This window comes from Syngnathus typhle, linkage group LG18 (assembly GCF_033458585.1).
Source record: "Syngnathus typhle isolate RoL2023-S1 ecotype Sweden linkage group LG18, RoL_Styp_1.0, whole genome shotgun sequence".
NCBI lineage: Eukaryota > Metazoa > Chordata > Actinopteri > Syngnathiformes > Syngnathidae > Syngnathus > Syngnathus typhle.
Genome location: NC_083755.1, coordinates 4,913,057 through 4,922,147, shown reverse-complemented (window position 1 = coordinate 4,922,147; position 9,091 = coordinate 4,913,057). Strand labels below are relative to the sequence as shown.

At 45.0% G+C, this 9,091-nt stretch overlaps 1 long non-coding RNA gene across 4 annotated transcripts; it reads right to left on the bottom strand.

Moving 5' to 3' along the window:
• Nucleotides 1-2,630: 2,630 nt before the first annotated feature.
• LOC133143179 (uncharacterized) lies at nt 2,631-8,031 on the bottom strand. 4 transcript variants are annotated; one of them, XR_009710368.1, is made up of 6 exons: nt 7,617-8,031; nt 7,512-7,546; nt 6,496-6,640; nt 5,005-6,291; nt 3,944-4,946; nt 2,631-3,865 (listed from the first exon to the last, which is right to left on the bottom strand). It is a non-coding gene; the product is annotated as an uncharacterized LOC133143179 (long non-coding RNA). The 4 variants fall into 4 exon arrangements; XR_009710367.1 differs by having other exon boundaries at nt 5,022-6,291; XR_009710369.1 differs by having other exon boundaries at nt 5,026-6,291.
• Nucleotides 8,032-9,091: the final 1,060 nt, after the last annotated feature.

Genomic DNA, 9,091 nt, shown 5'->3' with positions numbered 1-9,091 from the left:
ATGAGGATTTGCTAGTGCTGCTAGGAGACAGGTTTGGTTAGCGTTACCACATGCATGGTTAGTACAGCGTTAGGTTAGTGCAGTGCATGGGTTAGTACATTCGTGGTTAGTACATTCATGGTTAGTACATTCATGGTTAGCACATTCATGGTTAGCACATAGCATTGCATTTCGCAGTGGTGGAGGATCGAACCCTGGGTCTCAGGTGTTCTAGCGCAGCGACGGAGCCACTCGCCCATCGTGGCGAGCTCGGCGGTCACCCCGCTTTCACTTCGAGTCATTCTTAACCGTTCAATATTACGTTCCGCGCGCGCTGGGTAAGTACAAAAGAGTGCAGACGACCGCCAGCTGCCAGGTCGAAATGCTCGACCGGTTAGTGACACGGGCTCTTGCCCCGAAGGTACCTGGTTCGATCCCAGGGCTGAGCATGCACCTGCCGGCGCTTTTGATAGTGAAATCTGTGTACGCATATGCAATTAAAGGTTGCATATGCAAGTATTTATGTGTAAATACATAAGGTCGCCCCGCCCCCCGGGAGGAGCTCCAGGCCCCGCCCCCTGGGTGCAGCAGGCCCCGCCCCCTGGCCGTGCAGGCCCCGCCCCCCCGGAGGAGCTACAGGCCCCGCCCCCCTGCCCTGGTGTAATTAAATAGGTCAGTGGGCGGGGCTTCGGGGCGAAGCCCCGCCCCCTGCCCTGGTGTAATTAAAAATGAATAGAAATCTAGTAGTGTAGGGGGCGGGGCGAAGCCCCGCCCCCTACACTACTAGATTTCTATTCATTTTTAATGTAAATAAAAAGATAAATGTATTCTTTTTATAAAAAGATAAATGTATGCTTTTTATTTTTATTTATTTATAAAAGGAATACATTTATCTTTTTAATTACATTAAAAATGAATAGAAATCTAGTAGTGTAGGGGGCGGGGCTTCGCCCCGCCCCCTACACTACTAGATTTCTATTCATTTTTAATTACACCAGGGCAGGGGGCGGGGCTTCGCCCCGCCCCCTGCTCAATTACACCTGGTCAGTGGGCGGGGCTTCGCCCCGCCCACTGACCTATTTAATTACACCAGGGCAGGGGGCGGGGCTTCGCCCCGCCCCCTGCTCAATTACACCAAGTCAGTGGGCGGGGCTTCGCCCCGCCCACTGACCTATTTAATTACACCTAGGACAGGGGGCGGGGCTTCGCCCCGCCCACTGACCTATTTAATTACACCAGGGCAGGGGGCGGGGCCTGTAGCTCCTCCGGGGGGCGGGGCCTGCACGGCCAGGGGGCGGGGCCTGCACGGCCAGGGGGCGGGGCCTGCACGGCCAGGGGCGGGGCCTGCACGGCCAGGGGGCGGGGCCTGCTGCACCCAGGGGGCGGGGCCTGGAGCTCCTCCCGGGGGGCGGGGCGACCTTATGTATTTACACATAAATACTTGCATATGCAACCTTTAATTGCATATGCGTACACAGATTTCACTATCAAAAGCGCCGGCAGGTGCATGCTCAGCCCTGGGATCGAACCAGGTACCTTCGGGGCAAGAGCCCATGTCACTAACCGGTCGAGCATTTCGACCTGGCAGCTCCCGGCCGTCTGCACTCTTTTGTACTTACCCAGCGCGCGCGGAACGTAACATTAATCAGTTAAGAATGACTCGAAGTGAAAGCGGGGTGACCGCCGAGCTCGCCACGATGGGCGAGTGGCTCCGACGCTGCGCTAGAACACCTGAGACCCAGGGTTCGATTCTCCTCCACTGCGAAATGAAATGCTGCGTGCTAACCATGACTGTGCTAACCATGACTGTGCTAACCATGACTGTGCTAACCATGACTGTACTAACCATGACTGTGCTAACCATGACTGTGCTAACCATGACTGTGTTAACTCTAAACGTACTAACCCATGCACTGCACTAACCTAACGCTGTACTAACCATGCATGTAGTAAAGCTAACCCAACCTATCTCCCTGCAGCACTATAAACTCTTCCTTGTGCGCCTTTCCCAACAGTAAATAAATACCAATCAATTGTTTTATGAATTCTAACCATATTTTTAGTCTCTTTTTTGTGAACTACATAAACCTACACTGTTCTAAAACACCAGCTCGTATGCTTGATGCATATTAAACGAGGTAAAGAAAAAAATCCCGTCATTTACTCCATAGTGTACCAGCGCAAAAGGCTGCATTGTTGAGGACATGTCGGCCAAAGGTGTGGTTTCGCAGCACTGATGGCCGAGCGGTTCGACGCGCGACAGTACAACCCGCAGATACGGGTTCGAGTACAGCGAGTGCTAGAAAAACTTTCTCAAGCTAAAGAAACAAGATATCTGCAGCAATATCACGTATTTGTAGCAGGTGTTTAGTAGAAGTAATGCAAATTAATGTCATTGCTTTGTATTTTTTACTGCAGCAATATCACATATTTGTAGCAGGTGCTTAGTAGAAGTAATGCAAATTAATGTCATTGCTTTGTATTTTTTACACATGCGCATTGGAGAGACAGGTAGCATTTTTAATAGTGTAGTTTAAAGTTAAAAATGAAGTATTTTCGCATATAAGTAAATGGTGCGTCGGACAGGTTAGGGCAAGTTTGCCACCATTAGATGGCAGCCCTCGGAATTCAACTAAGCTGTCTACAAAAGCCAATTTAGTAAAGACGCCGGTAATGAGATCACCTCTTTCTGGCTCACTTGAACACCATCTAAACAGGTTACGGTGTGGCCTTTACTCACGTGTTTTTGCAGACTTAACTCTGAACTGGATGCTATCACAGTACTGGTAGCAAGGTTGGCCGTGTTGTTAAGCAACATGAGACTAAGTGCTTTGAATTGAAGGCCCAGATTCTGGAAGTTGCATGTAATGCTTATAAATTCACTTTGGCAGCCCTCTCCACTGTATAGTGGACTGGCGTTCCTCGTATTCCGACTGCAAATGAAGACTTCAAGACCTGTAACAAAACTTGTAATTAATTTCATATTCGAGATGCAGCATCAACTGAGGCATGTTGTGCATGACAATTGATACACCAAAGTGTATTTACAAAGACCACCCACAGAAACAAAACACACCAAAGTCAACTTTATTCACAGAAACACCCCGCATGACAATCTAACCGCAAAAAGAAAAACAGGCTTGGACTTCAATAAAATAAAGGCTTTTACTCGTACAAAAAATGTGCACCAAAACGGAGCCAGATTCTGAATTCAGTGGCCATTTTACAGCAGGGTTGCAAAAAGGTTTGCCAAAGACATACTTCATGGGTTGCAACGCCGACTTTTTACGCTTTGACACGCTTGTCATTTGCATCTATGTGTGTCAGTCTACTTGACATTCACCTCATTACGCACAGCGAGACTACACAGGCCAATGTTGAAAATGGACCACTTGCATTCAGTTAACAATTTAATTCAGGTACAGAGGCACACAATTGCAGTACAAACCTTACAGTTCACTCTATGTATTTAAAAAACACTTTAAAACAATATTGCACAACAACAGCACTTGGAAGAAAGAGAAGCATCATGCAGACAGACAGTGTGCACACCCAGTGAGAAAGTGGAGGGAGGGCAAGAAAGTGCAAAAGGAAAAACAGTCATACTCTCCCTAAATGTTGGCTGCTTTGCCCACCCAGCCTCGCCGCATCTGCACCCGCCTCATGTGGGCCGCTCGTCACGGGCTAAGGTCTGCAGAAGGTTCGGGTCCGCTCCGGGCCGGTTTTCGACGTTTGCACCCTTCCTCTGCCTCGCACAACTGCAAAAAGAAAGACAGCACTCCGTTGCATGCGGTTCACTTCTGTCAACGTACTCAGTGACCAGCAGATGGTACTCATCTTCATTTGAGGAACTGCTCCAGTCCCTCCGACGCCACGTGAGCGAGCCCTGCGGGACAAATAAGGAAACTACGTAAATTAAAAAAAAAAGTGTATGCTCTCCTTGTACATTTGATTGTCATGTCACCTCCGGCCAGCCATGCATCAGGCTACTTCCTCTTCTTCACATTGAGACTGTTTTTCTTGGGGTGATTTCTTCCTTTGCTCGCCAATCTCTCGTGACCTCCATCCGCCGGCTCTTCATTTTGTGCAGCTTCTCATCCACCTTTCAAGACACAAGCAGAAAAGTCTCGCTTGCGCGGTCGCTAGACGCCGCTGCGCGTTTGCACTCAATCAAGGCTGCACAACATATTGGGAAACCAGTGATATGGCAGTATTGGGCCAGACCATTGCATCGAGCAAAGTCATGCAACAACTTGGGATAGAAATGATTTGAACTGAATGTGATCAGTTAGACGTTAACTTGCATCAATGACTTGTCATCTTCTAAAATAATTATAAGCAAGAAAACAGAGCTCGTTTCATTAGGTCACATTAAAAAAAACATCTTTTCTTTCTTAAAGTGCATGTCAATAACATACCACCATATTGCAGTTTTCCAATACACGTGCAGCCCTACACATCACCATTAGTGTCCAAACGGCAGCCTAGGGGCTATTTCCCACAGGCCACTAGGGGAGCGCCAAAATACGACTGACAGACGGCATCAAAATATTAAGTTGTATTTACAAGTCAAATCCTCTGTTCAAAATTTCACTCAGACACAGAAGTAGTTTATCCTCATTTTTGCTTTGTCTGTCAGGTTTATCAAGACACCACATGAATGACCTTCAAAATAAACACCGTTTTGTAGCAGTAGCACAAAATATTTAGAGCAAAATGTCATGATTGATTCGAGTGTTTAATGAATTTATGTCACACAATTAGGAATTTGTTTCCGTATGCGGCACTCAGACGTTTGGACACCACTGGTGTGAATTGGAAAAAAGAAAAAACAAAAAAAAATCAATTTCACGCATTGAAGCTCAACGCCTCCAGGGAAGCGGGTCTCCCTCAGAACCTGGCTGGCTGCAGGATACTTCAGTGATGCCACACCTTCTGATCCGATCGTGTCGCGTCCCGGTCGCCATCTGCAGAAACAATGCGAGACTCAAAGAGCACCCCAAGTTGGAGGTCACACTTGCTTACTTGATCACAGCAGCTACCTACTCTTGGTTACCATCGCCGGGTCGGGCCGTGCGTCCCCCCCTTTTGCGTCCAGTCTGCAAAAGGCAGAACATGCAATGAGTCGTGCGCTGCTCGCGTCATTATGTCTTGGGGACCCTCGACCGGTGGTTTCTCGTGGACCGGCTCGCGCCAACGCCGCCCTACACCAAGGGGAGAACAAAGGACGCAAGTATGACAGTGGTAGGTTAGGAAATGACAAAATGTTGCAAGTCGTATTGCAAAATTGGACCTTCGGGACCGGCTCGCTCCAACGTCTCCCTACACCGAGGGGAGAACAAAGAACCCAAGTACGACAGTAAAGACAAAATGTTGCACTAGTCAACAAGTCACATCGGAAAATTGGACATTCAGCGCCACGGCAAAGTTTTGTTTGGGTTTCCGGCACCTCGTTGACCAGTTGGCTCCAACGCCGCCCTACACCGAGGGGGAAACAAAGAACGCAAGTACAACAGTGGTAGGGTAGAAAAAGAAAATGTTACAAGTCATATTGCAAAATTTAACATTCTGGACCGACTCGCTCCAACGTCGCCCTACACTGAGGGGAGAACAAAGAAGGCAAGTACGACAGTGGTAGGTTAGAAAATAAAAAAATGTTACAATAGTCAACAAGTGTTATTGCAAAATTGGACATTCAGCTCCACGTCAAAGTTTTGTTGGTGTCCATCGACGTGACGACGTCGATGGACACAAAGGTTACAATGCGCCGTCAATAGCAATCCTAGCACAAGACATCGCTGCTCTTACAGCAAACTTGGGCATTGGGCTTCTGCTATTGGTACCCAAGCTGGTTCCTCCACAAAACCTGAAACAAAAGGGGTTAAACACGACAAGGATTTGGTTGTGTCGATCGGTGTGACGGACCGAGTCAAGTCAAGCTCATTTCCATTGCCCACAGTCAAGTCTCAAAGGGCTTCGTGTGTGCAAAAATTGAAGTCCTCCCCCAAAGCGCCGGCCGGCTTTCAACCGCTATCCTCGCACAAGACAACGCTGCTCTGGATCCAGACAAGCCACAACCTCAACTACAACTACAGCGCACCTCTTAAGCAAGTCCAACCATCAGACCCTTAAACACCTGCCCTCATTTCAAGGCAACCTTTCCGGCGTGCACCCATAACCAAAAGCAACCAGAGCACAACACTGCCCCCTCCTGGTCAGATGATCCCCACACATGACATGTCCACATTGGCATGCTGCTTGATTCTTGACTGGGTGTGGAATTGGTCCTTTCCTCATTGCTTCTCTTCAACCCTGGAAAAACAAGCAAGGCGCCATTAATTGAGTGCTGGTAACTACATTTGTGCTATCGCATTCATGTACAAAAAAAAAAAGGACGCATTCCCATCTCAGGCACAGAAACTTATTGATGTAAGAAAGCTATCTTGAGGAATTACAACCGCTATCCCATTGTAAAACACCCATTAACAATAAAAGCAGAGATGACACATTTCTTACCATTTCTCACTCAGTTAGCTGAGCTGTTAGAGTGAGCATGTCACTTCAGCTCACTTGTTGAATTCATAAGAGCAATGGTTTTGATGCGGCACAGATCAACATTGCATATTGGTATATAGTCTGGCTCTCCTATTGGACAAGGACACTGAGAAGGGCAGAGAATTAACACTAATAAAGAACTGAGGGTTTTCATTGCTTTATTTTTTCATATATGAGCCCTCAGTTCACTTGAACCCTTACACCCTGTCATCTGATTAAAATTAACCAATCGGGAGCTAGCGGTTTAGCCAGATGCAAATGAATGAGTAAGTGTACATTTTCAAAACAATTGGCAATACAGATTTTGGCAAATTAACTTTAGGAGTCAATTTAGCATTTAATTTACCGTTGAACCGAATTGTGAACATATATTTTTTTAAAAATCAAATTCGGCTCTAGCCCCTTTTTTATACAAGTACACAATAAGACGGAACATAGACATCGTTTTATATTCATTCAACTTAATTCACGTCGGGCGGATGATTCAAGTTTGCAGTCCACAAACGACGGCGTAGCTAAGCCGTCCAAAACGGGATGTCCGGAGCAAAGACGAGAAAATACACTTGCAAATAGTTCCAATGTATGAGAATGAATGCGGGCGCCGTTTTGGTTAATTTGTGGAGCGGAAGGATTTGATTTTGAGAAGGAAAAACTCGCATTCATATATACGTTGGCATAACGTGAAATGAAATACCACCGTATTAAAAATACAACATAACGTGAAATGAAATACCACCGTATTAAAAATACAATAAATAAGAAAGTTATATTTTTGTATTTGTTTGACTATAGTCAAACATATTGACTAGAGTCAAACCAACACTTATAGTTGAAGCCCCAAGTAAAAGACGTCTCATTCATGAGTTAAAAATGAAAGAAACGAAGCAGAGCTGCCCAGCATTAAAACAAACGAAAACGTTTCGAAACACTGCAACATGATGCAAAGGCAAGTGCATTGAGGCGCGCTGCGCTCAAACCTCAAACGTGGTTGCGTCCATCGCGTGTGAAAATCCTGCAACAAGCAAAAATGCGTCGTGAGAAACGGCAACGGACGACAAACATTTGCTCGTGTTCCAGTTTACCTGAGAGAATGCCACGCGGTCGGGCGCCCTCTTGCTTCATCCGTATTTGATAACTCCCTGGTGCACACCTGTTTTCAATTTACCTGCGGGTCTGACGTCACGTCCACCGAGCCAAGGCAAACTTCTTCTCCTGCATGTCGAACGGCGCTTTGCGCACTAGCGCCACCAGGTGACCTGTCGAGATGACTGCTTCGGTTTACCCTGGAAATTAAAAACGATCGAGCAACCTACATTGTTTTCAGGCGGCACACTGTCGCCATCTCCTTGTCAGTTTGTGGAATGCAGTTGGTTCCGGAACTTCCGGAATCCCAAACAAATAGAGCTGTTTTTCCATCTTTGTTGGACTAAAATTTAAAATCAAATTGTTGATTGACTTTTCCTCCTTTTTTTCAGACAACAAACAAGAACATCAAGTCATATTTCTATTCTGACCAGGTATCTGACTCAGATAATGTGAGAAAGCTTATTTAGGAAACAATTTTGAGAGCGCTGTATTAAAAATTTGATGTACAATAATCCACATTTTTAATAAATCTACCTGATTGTTTTTTTTTTCGGGAACTGTGACAGTTATATTTTCTTTCTGAATACTGGTAGATGTATTCCATTATTAAATGCTCACATTGGCAATGCACACCTGTCAATATAATAATAATAATAAAAGAATCTCAAAGTGCTACAGAAACTATAATATGAAATAAGAGAAAATATAAGCCTCACAGTTGACATTTATTATTCGTTTCTTAATTTTTTAAAATCTGAATAAACAAAGCATTTCTCCCTTTGTCATTACGGGGTTTCACATGTAGATGATGGAAATGACCTTAATCTACCTTGGAATAAATTGTAAAATGTAAAGCAAAGTGAATTCTTTTCTTACCCCAGACAACAAACGAAACAAATAAGGAAGTAATCCAATTTTGGTGTTTTTATTTTAATACGTCATTCCCCATTTTTAATACCTGCTTGCAAACCTAATATCTATCGAATGACCAAAAAAGACAAGGCCCGAAAATAATATTTACTTAAGGGACTTTAAGCTGGTGCAAAAAAGAAAAAATAGTTTTGCTTTAAATAACTACCACTCAAAAGTTTGTATCAGTTGCGTCCAAACTTTTGATTGTAAAGTAAGCTGTCATAAAAATACTGAAGTAAATACAAGTTCCGAACTTAAGTACGAAGTATTTGTAATTTATATTCCAGACAACTTCAGTGTCAGTGAACACATCAGCCAAAACGAGCTTGCGCTATGACGTCATACAACTAAGGTACAGAAGGCGACTCTGAATTAAACCAATAGATAAGCAAATAACGTTACGTCATCGGCTGTACTCAAGTTCCCTGCATTTAACCAACTTCAGTCAATTGGGTCCGTTGCTGAGTATATGTCCATATTCCTTAGTTTGACATTAAGGCGTACGCGTGAAAATAGTTGGTCTTCCAGTCAAAGCTCAACATCTCAGGCGAATAAAAGG